The sequence below is a fragment of the Mytilus edulis genome, chromosome 5 (assembly GCF_963676685.1).
Source record: "Mytilus edulis chromosome 5, xbMytEdul2.2, whole genome shotgun sequence".
Taxonomy (NCBI): domain Eukaryota; kingdom Metazoa; phylum Mollusca; class Bivalvia; order Mytilida; family Mytilidae; genus Mytilus; species Mytilus edulis.
The window spans coordinates 83,453,949-83,466,477 of NC_092348.1; positions in this window are offsets into that span (position 1 = coordinate 83,453,949).

Consider the following 12,529-nt stretch of genomic DNA (forward strand, 5'->3'; position numbering starts at 1 on the left):
AAGGGACATAACGATAGAACGGAAAAATTGACACAACCCAGATTAATTTTTTCTGTGTTTTGTGGTGCAAAGCATTGTATATAAGTTTTATATACTATTGGTTGGGGAAAACTAGAGTTATACAGTGTACGGACTGTCGGGCGATGAGACGGACAAGGGTAACACTTAATTTTCTCCTCTATAGTGGCGGGGGCTCGAAAATAAGACATTTTATTCATTGTACGTTTTATACTGAATATGTTCTCAACCGACCAATACCGATTATTTCTGCGACCAATACTATTATACAATCATGTCGATCTGGTCTAGTCAGGATCGTGTTGAGATCGAGTATTGTTCATTTATAAAAAAGACGATGTGGTATGATTGATAATAAGACAACTGTCCACAAGAGACCAAATTAACACATAATTTAAGAACTATAGATCACCGTACGGCCTTCAACAATGATCAAAGCCAATACCGCATAGTCAGATATAAAAGGCCCCGATATGACAATGTAAAACAATTTAAACGAGAAAACGAACGGCCTTATTTATATAAAAAAAAAATGAACGAAAAACAAATATGTAACACATAAACAAACGACATCCACTGAATTACAGGCTTCTGACTTGGGACAGGCACATACATGAATAATGTGGCGGGGTGAAACATGTTAGCGGTATCCCAACCCTCCCCCTAACCTGGGTCAGTTGTATAATAGTACAACATAAGAACGAACTATAACAATCAGTTGAAAAAGGCTTAACTCATCAGATGGACAAAAGTTCAAGTGGACGTGGCCGGGTACTTAGTCGAGAAAGTCGAGTAAAGATCATGTAAGGATCGTAAATTGGTCGGAATCATCGAAAATATATTGAACTAGAGGTTGGATTCCATGATCAGTCGCGAAGAAGTCGTGAAGGAGTCGTTAAAGGTCGAGTTTGAGTCTTTTACGGTCTGGTAGCAGTCGGGTAGAAATTCCAAATGCAAACAGTCCCGATCAAAAAATTGGTTACGCTTGATCGTGGAAATTTGAGTAATCGGGTATAGAATTGATCTGATCAGCAGTGTGAATCTAGCTTTAATCTAATTTATATTGCGGTCGTGTCAGTCTATTTTGTGTAAATATTTGGTCATCAGCTTTTGCTCTGAAGCTTTCAAGATGTTAATAAAAAGTGTTAAAGAACAAATTAAAAGTGTTTTTGTTTATTAAAGTTATTGCCCTTGTACAGTGGAGATCACTTCTAACCTCTCATTAGAACTCTCAGAATAATCTGTCATAGAACTGTTCTAGACTGTCCTAAAACATATCTACCTAGAACAGTTCAACCCTAGAACTGTTCTAAGTAGAACTGCCAGGATCAGTTCTAGGGTAGAACTATCTAAAACTGTTCTAGGTAGAACTGCATGTAAATCAGGTCTAGTCGTAGAACTGTCAGCAGAAATTACCAAATCAGTTCTAACCGTAGAACTGTCAGCAGAACTGTCATAAACTGTTCTAGCCGTAGAACTGACCAAACCTGTCAGGATTGTAGAACAGTTCTAAATGACGTCACTGCAGTTAGGACATCTCACTGGTCACCATTCAGTGTTATAACTATCGTTGATAAAGCCACACGCAAAATATATTATATTCTTTTGACTTATCTATAGTTAAGACAAAGAGTTCTTAAAATTTTTCTATGAATAGAACTGACTAAATCAATTCTAGCAGTAGCACTGACCAAATCAGTTCTAATCGTAGAACTGTTTTAGTCGTAGAACTGTTCTAGTCGTAGAACTGTTCTAGTCGTAGAACTGTTCTAGTGTAAAACTGTCTAAAAGGGCGTCAGGATGACAGTTCTACATACCGGAAACACGTGTTATGATTTCGCAATATTTATTTTTGAGTTTTGAATTTTGAATTTTAAATTTTGAATTTTGAATTCTGAATTTTGAATTCTGAATTTTGAATTCTGAATTTTGAATTCTGAATTTTGAATTTTGAATGATCCTTCTCGGCTTTCGTACAATTGAATATATACCTATCGACTTATCAAAATATTCTTTTAATTAATCGTAGTACTTCAACATATTGATATTGATTGATGTGATGAAATCAATGTGGTTATAACATGTATAAACTAAGAAATTGTGATTTATTTTCTGCCATTGGTATTAAGGTTTATTTATTATTATACAAATTTTATAATTCAAATCGTACAATCTAATGTTATCATATTTAATACAATATAGCTATCATATCTGATAAATTGATTGAAATTGTGATATTGAATATAAACTCGAAAAAACTAATACGTATACTTTGTATAAAATTAAGAACATCAGTAAAATGGAATTGGTAATAAGTATAAAAATAAAATCCGAGGAAAATTCTAAACGGAAACTCTCTTATCGAATGTCAAAATCAAAAGCTCAAACACATCAAACGACTGTATAACAACTGCTACTATAAAAGATCTCCTCATTTGACGGACGATATTCTGACGTTGTTTTAAAGAATGCAAGTAATCATTCCTGAATCACAGACTTCTTAAAAATTAATTAATAAAGACATCTGAAGGATGTTCGTAATTATTCTATATTAGTATTTAATCTAGTGGTAATGTGCACTTGACACACAATCATCATGGGAGAAAAATAGTTTGTGATGAACACGTTATCTTAAACTTAACCCGAATAATTTAGTCGTTATAGTCCGCTGCTCTACGAAGGCTACATTCATGCCTGAACGTCTTCCTCGATAAAGACCGTCAACCGGAAAATTCGCACCGCTATGCAATATGGGAATTTTTATTGAAGTTGGCAGCTAAAGAAGGGGAGTTCCGGATGTTAATTGATGTTAAATGATGTAAACTGATGTTAGTTAATGTAAATTTAGTATTATCGAATTTGTCTTAATTGAACACACGTGTTTAGTAAAACAATTAAAAGTCAGTTGCGCAACTCATTATCCTGATCGCCGCCGATTGGTTCTCTCTCACAAATAGCAGGCGACGCGGCCGATTATCATAAGGAGTTCAAGCCCTCGTGTGGGAGAAAATCGGACATGGAAAGGGCTTGAATTATGAGACTTTGGTGGTATATCTCTATTGTAGGATTGTATGATATAATTGTCTGAGAATATGACCAGATGGTACGTCAATTCTTCAATAAATCAAGGTGTACTCAGTGCAGTATACGAACAGACAGTAATCAATGAAATGAATATATAAGTCAATCCTACAATACAACACACAAACAAACGAACTTTAACGTAGATTCAAAATTGGAAGTCCGTTAAAACTGAAAAAATCAAACATTATCCTAACCAACGACACGAATGAAAGACTTGGTACAGACATTTTATTGAGAAATTTTAACTGAACCAAGATGTTATTTATAACGTACCTCGTGTACAAGTTATACTGTGATATCTTTTTCTTTTAACTTCTTTAAAGAGTTCATAGTATTATAGACCAAGTAACATAATCACAGCCCTTTTTAATCGAAATGATTTCCAAAATCTACATTTTATAAAAACTTGCTAAAATTGATGTTTCGATCCCTGTCTCATTCATAACATTATATGTACAATAATGTTCGTACATGTCGACTGTAGTTTGTATAATATGATATGTTTTTCCGCGCAATAATTTGTCGTAGACAAACGAATAGTCAAACTCACTGATAGGGTCTTTGCATCGGAACTAAACACATTTATTTCTAAAAAAAACAGTTGTTGGCATGACACGGGTTATGTTCTTCTCATATATTTTATGATAGTATGATACTAAACCCCTAACGGGAGGGATTGTACCTGATATTCATATGATGAAGACATAATCTTTCAATCAGTTTAATTGAGGTCTGGAGCTGGCATGTCAGTTAACTGCTAGTAGTCTGTTGTTATTTATGTATTATTGTCATTTTATTTATTTTCTTTTGTTACATCTTTTGACATCAGACTCGGACTTCTCTTGAACTGAATTTTAATGTGCGTATTGTTATTGTTTTACTTTTCTACATTGGCTAGAGGTATAGGGGGAGGGTTGAGATCTCATAAACATGTTTAACCCCGCCGCAATTTTGCGCCTGTCCCAAGTCAGGAGCCTCTGGCCTTTGTTAGTCTTGTATGATTTTAAATTTTAGTTTCTTGTGTATAATTCGGAGTTTAGTATGACGTCCATTATCACTGTACTATTATGCATATTTTAGGGGCCAGCTGAAGGACACCTACGGGTGCGGGAATTCTCGCTACATTGAAGACCCATTGGTTGCCTTCGGCTGTTGTTTGCTCTATGGTCGGGTGGTTGTCGCTTTGACATATTCACCATTTCCTTTCTCAATTTTAACATTTAATTGTGATATGTTCATTAATGCTTCCCTAAGTACAAACGTATTCCCAATAGCAAATGTGTCCTAACGATTCAAGACGACGACTAGAACTGTAAGATAATGAAGAAGGATTGAAACAAAATCTGACAGAAAGCTTTAAAAGATAACAATGTTCCTCATTCTTATAAAAGTTATTACCAACAAATTACCTTTTGAATATCATTCCAGGACCCCAAAATGAGCCCGACACATGGGTTGAGAGATAGCACCGAGGCCAATATTGAAAAAGAAATTTATCAATGTTGGTTTATTAAACAACCGATGTACTGACACACCCAGGACGATAACCCCATATAAGACTAACAACAGTACGTCAAATATGATCATGTGTGGTATAATTATATGGGTAGTTTACTTCCGCTCATTATAGTAATGCCAAATGTATCATAACATTGCTCACTATAAAATATATATATTCTTATTTTTGATTGCAAAGTTAATCCGAAATCGCATAAAACTGCTACACAATGATGACAAAAGAAAAACAAATTAGTACCTATTAAATCAAATTATATATGATATATCTAATGAGGATTTTTGTAGAAAAATACAGTTTCTGTTAATGCACAATTACAAGCAATAAGATCAACGAGGGCTTAATTTTGTATTTAATTTAACTAACAGCCTAAGTCGTTTAATACAATCCTTACAGGAGAGATTGTTCAAATTAAGTATCATTTGATGTAAATCATTTATAAATTGAAAATTCGTAATAAGAAGGTTCCATTTGAAATCCTGCCAGTATGGAATCACTGACTACTGGGATAGTAAAAATAATTACAATGTTCAGTCATCTAGAACTGTAAGCCTACCTTTTTCATTATATCTCTCTCTTAGTAACTTAAAAAAAACTTAAATGAATGACACTATCGGTCTCTTACCATTAGAAATATCCATATATTACAGTTAGATATAAAATGACCGTGCATATAGATGTAAAACAACTAAGAACAAGAAAACCAACTTTTACCATTGAATAACCGGGATTATGTCCCAAGTCAGACACACTTAACATGAGTCGGAGATAAACAAAATGCAAGCATTCTATGTCCCTTAGCCTGTTTAGTTTCATGTTATAGTTTTTATATGTTTTTTTTAATACCTAAAGACATACTTACCTATTGTAATGATTAATTAAAAGGTAAAATCACAAAAGTACTGAACTTAGAGGAAAATCAATTCGGAAAGTCCATAATCACATGGCAAAATCAAATAACAAAACGCATCAAAAACGAATGAACAAGAACCGTCATATTCCTGACTTGGTGCAGGCATTTTCAAATGTAGAAAATGGTGGATTAAACCTGGTTTTATAGCGCTAACCCTCTCACTTTGATGACAGTCTCATCAATTTCCGTTATATTTACATTGATGCGTTAACGAAACAGACACAATAAATAAAATAGTCAGAATATGGGTACATCAGTCATCATCGTATAACAATTTTAAAAGGATCAATTTAACAGATCACTAAAACATCTATCTACAAACACATTCATTGATTTGTGTGTCTGACGATTTTTCCAATATTTCAAAATAAATAAATGTCATAGTACTAGTATTCCAATATGTCCAGTAAAGAACATGTTTTCAACTAATTATATATAATCACTGATTTGACACTAAAACACTAAAATTAACGAAAGTAAATCAAATTACCATATAGAATGCAAAGCACGAATTGATTATCAAACACATTTATCTACATGTATAAGTCGAGTGCAATGTATTGTTTCTGCAAACGTCGGAGTTTTTAAATGATGTGTTTTGTTTAGTTTAATTCATCAAAGTTGAAATTCCATGCATTGCAAAATTTCAGAGTGATTTAAGAAATTGTTATCATTGTAGTTTTCAAACATAAGAAACACTTTTTAGATAAACCAATTATCTGGTTATCGGTATCTTTAAAGTTGAAATAGGAAAAAATTGGTAAATGTTTATGTAAATATTTACGTTTAAACATCATAAATCTACACTTAACCTTTCCCAAAACTGCTGAGATGTTTCAAATTGAGAAGATAAAACTTGTTTTAAAAAAACGACAGACTTTTAATTTCGAATGTTGAATTCATGCATGAAGCTAATACAACAGTATTATTACATAATATAGACGTTTTGTACGATTCCGCAATGCAAATTTTCCTGGTCATTTAAAACGTTATTTTCTAATCAAATAAACGCTGTTTCCGTCATTACATTATAGCACTGCATAAATATGTTAATTATTCCTTGAATTCCGGTTAAAAGAATATGATATGTTGTTTCTAAAATATTAAAACAAATAATGTTTGTCATTTGTTTATGTGGTCCAAAAGTGTTTATCTTTTATCGTTTTATATATAGAGAAAATAGACTGTGGTTTTTCTGCTTGTTTTGTTTAATACTAGTAATTTTGGGGCACTTTATAGTTCGCTGTTTGGTATAAGCCAAGGCTCTGACTGTTGAATGCCATACTTTTACATATAATTGAAGACGAAACTCGCGTCTGGCTTACTACATTATAATATTGGTACCTTTGATAACTGTTTAACTGCAACACCTGTGGATTATCCTGAAAACCGCTATAACAGAGAAAAAGGGACATTGCACACATAATAAGATCTATATTATATGTATTAAGATCAATCATAAAACTTTTAAGTAGACATTAAACAATGAAATTTTTTTCATTTTATTTTTAAAATTGTTGAGTATATTTATAAAATTATAACAGATAGATCAAAACAGCATTATAAGATATACAACAATGGTAGAAGATCGAAGTCTTCAGTCGACACCTTATAAAAATATTTTTAATATGGTGACCGTTTTTTTTCGATTTTATTTTGCCTGTGATCTCGAAAACTACACATGTACATATATGAACACTTCCGATTGCGTAAAATTTCAAGAATACCTATATAGCTATAAGTCAAAATGGCTAAAATTGGTAGGTGACTCAATTTAAAGTTATTGTCCATCCAATATGATTTTTACATTTTTTTCCCTGTATATTTGCATATCATTTTGAAAACTATACTAGATAAAAAAAAAAAATTCAAGCAAGACAAGACCTACAAAACAATTATGATGATCAGTTCATTCTTCGACGCCTTATTAAATAGGTTGCTTTCAAATGATCTCTGAAAAAATAGTATTAGCCTCTATTCGATTTTTATGTATATTATATTCGACACTTTTCTAATAGTTATGTTCAAAAAAGTTTATAAAACCATTTATGCGTATAAGTTTAAAATGACACAAAACACATATTTGCATGTTTTATCTGCCTTCTATTTTGACAGAACAACAACGAGCGGTTGTCAAAACTTTCAATAATTAAGTCATATATTTTAAATCATTATTTGTACTTTTTTCATTGTACTACTGAATTTTATTAACCAACTAAGTGCATTATTGACAAAAGTGACTGTTTATTAAAAATTACATATTTTCTGTAATGGCCCTGTTTTTCTGTAATAGCCCTGTTTTTTTCTGTAATGGCCCTGTTTTTCTGTAATGGACCTGTTTTTTTCTGTAATGGCCCTGTTTTTCTGTAATGGCCCTGTTTTTTCTGTAATGGCCCTGTTTTTCTGTAATGGCCCTGTATTAATGCCCAGTTTGTCTGTATTAAGCCCTGCTTGGGTTTTTGATAAAGTTAATGAAACTAAGTTGTAAAGAGTATAATACCTTTTTGTATTTTATTTAATTTAGTAACCAGCAACCAACATTAAAGAACCATATAAAGGGATCATTGTTCATCCTGTTTTTTAACACATATCTCTTTCAACTTAATATCTTGGATATTTGGTATATTCAAAGCTTTATAATGGTGAAGTACAAATTATTTTGTTCAAACTAAACTGTCTTTAAAAGAGTAAGACAGTACATCAAGTTAGCAGCAACACATACACTTTTGTTCAGTTGGTTAACAAATGTATTAAGAAATGAGTGTTTTTAAATGGCCCTGTTATATGTCCTCGTTCAGTAATAATGGCCTCGGATGTCTGTAATAGCCCTCGGCGTTGCCATGGGCCATTACAGACTTCCTCGACCATTATTACAGACCTTGGACATATAACAGGGCCATTATAAAAACACCCATTCATTAATACCATAATTATAATTTTGTTTCAGACCAGGACATGGTATTAGTAGATGTGATTATTATTATAATAAAAGCATTGACATATAGAAATGTTTCAGAACTTACTAACTCAAAGTGTACATTCTCATTTTACCGAATTTTAAAATAACATAACTACTACTATCCGATGTGATGGAAGTTATAAATTTGAATTGGGATATAGCACACAAATTCAGGAAACAAATACGTGTACTACGTACTCAATTAGGAATATCAGTAAAATAGAATAAAATAAACTATGAAAATGGCTCTCAATAACCGGAAACAGTTCTGATTTTGTTTAAAACAAGCCATTATTCATTCTTGATTCCGATACTCCTCAGTATCAATCAATAAAGAGATCTGAAGGATTTTTCTAATTATTCTATATTGGTATTTAATCTAGTGATAATGAGCACTTGACACACAATCATCATGTTAAAACATTTTATGTGTGGGACAAGTTGTCTTGAATTATATTCCTTATGTTTCATGGGTGATACATCTGTACTGTATATGTGAATATTATGACACAGTGTACCCAGTATGAGTAGATGGCTAGATACTAACCATAGTAACAAATATATAAAGCAATCCAACAATACAAAGGGTGTACTTATTGCTGTCTGTTAGATGAACAAAGGTAACCAGAGAAATCAAAATATACGTTCATAATGAGATAAAGCTTTATAACAAAAATACCGACTCAAAATTTGAAGTCAATAAAAATTGAAAAATCAAACGTTTTCAACCAACGGAATGAATGAGAAATAGCAGTCGCAGTTGTGACTTCGAATATACATTTTCCGAAGATATGAAAAAGCTGAACAAAGTTTTCAATTAACCAGTTTAGTGCATAATACATGCACTACCTCTTTATTATCTAAGCAAAACTGATCCATTACAAACTAATAGGTCATTAATACAGGGCCATTATGAATAAACAGGCCTTTTTATAAAAAAAAAACCAAGGCCATATGGAGTAGATAGGCCATCATGAAAATAAACACGACCATCTTAAATAGTGAGGGCTATTAAGGACTTTTAGTTTTTTTCAATTCAAATACAATTCTAGGGTAACAAAACACTTAGAAATTGAGAGTTCCCAGGAATCATGGCTCAGTAGTTCAACTTACACAATACATTCCTAGATGTTAATCAATGTACTTAATTTTAAGTTTTAAAATCCAAGCTAATATTTTGTATTCTGTATGCAATAAAATGCTTTGAACAAGACAGCATTAAAACTTTTGTTACATTTACATGTCATTTTATTTAATAACTCTAAAGGTTTCTTTTTAATGTAGCATTTGGTTTAATTACATGTATACACATTTTAAAAACTGATTTTGCTTGGTTAAATATTACACATTGACGGTTTGGTTGATAAAAGTGTACAAAATGGTTGTTTTCAAATTAAACCTGTTAGTTTGTCCTTGGTCAGTTTTAATTCTTCGGACCATTGCAGGCAGCCTTGATCATTATAACAGATCTTCAACATATAACAGGGTTATTATGAAACCACCCATTAATTAATATTATATTATATTGTTCATAGGATTATAGACTATGTGACATAATCACAGTCGTTTTTAAAACTGGAAAGGATTTTCAAAATCGTCATTTAATAAACACCTGCTAAAAGTTTAGTTTTGGTTAGTGTGTCATCAAAAGTATCTTGCGTCACAATGTAATGCATTTCAAACTTGTTCATTGTCGAAGGCCACGCAATAAATGTTTACCCCTTTCTCGTTATGTTGTTTGATTGCAATCATGCTACATAAAAACGAAGAAACGATCTCTCATAGAGTCAAGAAACTCAGATAGGTTCTACAAATTAAATAAATGAATGACGGGAAAATTGTTTCAGTACAGTGCGACTGGTATTTGAATAATTGGATAAGTAATTATGGAAATAATGTTTCGTAAAACTAAAAATCTGTTGGATCGAACACCTTTCTATACTCACAATAGTGTCAAACCTTAATTGTGAAATGTTCATTTGTGCTCCATTAAGTCTTACTTTATTCACACCCATAAACAAATTTTAAATTAATATTTAGTATGACTAGAACTCTTAGATAACGAAATAGTAAAGGCAGTATTAAACAGGAGTACATAACATCGATGGTTATAAGATGCTATTCATTTTTAAGATTTATTAGAATTTATTTTTTTACTTATTCATGATGACAGTCGCATGAAACGGTTTCATCATCATAACAAAAGTTGTATTAAGAACACATACTTTATATTATGTTCAATGAGGTTCAATGCAGGAATATGACATTTCTAACGTTGTACATTTGACTTCATCGCACACAACCAAGTCTACAATTTAAATTTATTGTTTGCAACAAACTTAATCGTGCTATGTCATCTTTCACGAAAAATTGTTCTAATATAGTTTTATTTCAGTCAAACAATGTGAAAATTGAGTATTCGCCATAAAACGTATAATAATCAAATACTGCTTGTAACCAATCACTTACTGATAAATTGAAATAATAAGGGTTTCATGCGTTTTAATGATCTATCTTTTAAATATAACCCATGAAATGAATGTTTAGAACACTAAAAGATGCGTTTTTGAGTTTCATTTCGTACCAAACTAATAACAGATATTATTTGTTTGTATAAATCATAGGGTGATATTTGTTTGCATAAATCATACCCCGAGGGTATCACCAGCCCAGTAGTCAACACTTCATTGTTGACATGAATATCAATAATGTAGTCATTTTTACAAATTTCCTGTGTACTTTGAATTTTTCGAAAACTAAGGATTTTCTTATCCCAGGCATAGATTACCTTAGCCGTATTTGGCACAACTTTTTGGAATTTTGGATCCTCAATGCTCTTCAACTTTTTACTTGTTTGGCTTAATAAATATTTTAATATGAGCGTCACTGATGAGTCTTATGTAGACGAAACGCGCGTCTGGCGTACTAAATTATAATCCTGGTACCTTTGATAACTAATTATTTCTCAATTAAACACGAGGCTCTCACCTGGTAAACAATGCCTTATTAACTAAATTAATAAATTAATGTTTGTTGTAAATTAAACAGAGTAACAAAGGCCCTGTACTATCCTGGAAATACCTTTTAAAGCCTCTTAGGAACCTCTGGAAAGAAATGGGCATGAGTTCGTCCTACACGTGATTAAGATACAGTCTAGGTCAATCTGATGATTCACAATACAATTAATATTGCTATTAACAGTTTATCTGTATCTATAATGATATTCAAGATGATAAACACTGCAAAATTTCTTTAAAATCATCAATTCAGGGGCATTATACCTGAAAAACCAGTTACCAAACTCGGCTGAAAATTTCAGGACCGGTAGACCTTGACCTAATAAATACTTTAACTTCTTGTCTTATTTGCTGTAAATGCTGGAGTTTTTGAGATATAAGCCAAAAAATGCATTTAACCCTGTGTTTTATTTTTAGCCATGACGGCCATGTTTTTTTTTGACGAAATAGAAAATAAAACACAAACTTTATTTTATACACCCTACTGATCATTCAGTTGAAGTTTGGTTGAATTTGGTTGAGTAGTTTTAGAGGAGAAGATTTTTTTAAAGTTAGCAAATATGATGAACAAATTGTGAAAAATTGTCATTAAAGGACAATAACCCCTTAAGGGGTCAATTGACAATTTTGGTCATATTCACTTATTTGTAGATCTTACTTTGTTGATCATTTTTGCTGTTTACAGTTTATCTTTATCTATAATAATATTCAAGGTAATGACCAAAAACTACAAAATTTCCTTAAAATTACCAATTAAGTGGCAGCAACCCAACAATGGGTTGTTTGATTCATCTGAAAATTTTAGGACTGATTGATCTTGACCTAATGCACATTTTTATCCCTGTCAGATTTACTCTAAATGCTTTCGTTTTTGAGATATAAGCCAAAAACTGCATTTGACCCCTATGTTCTATTTTTAGCAATGGCGACCATGTTTGTTGATAGATCAAAACTTCGGATAAAACTTATAAACTAGATACCCTAAGGAATATTCAGTTAAAGTTTAGAAGTATTTGGCCTAG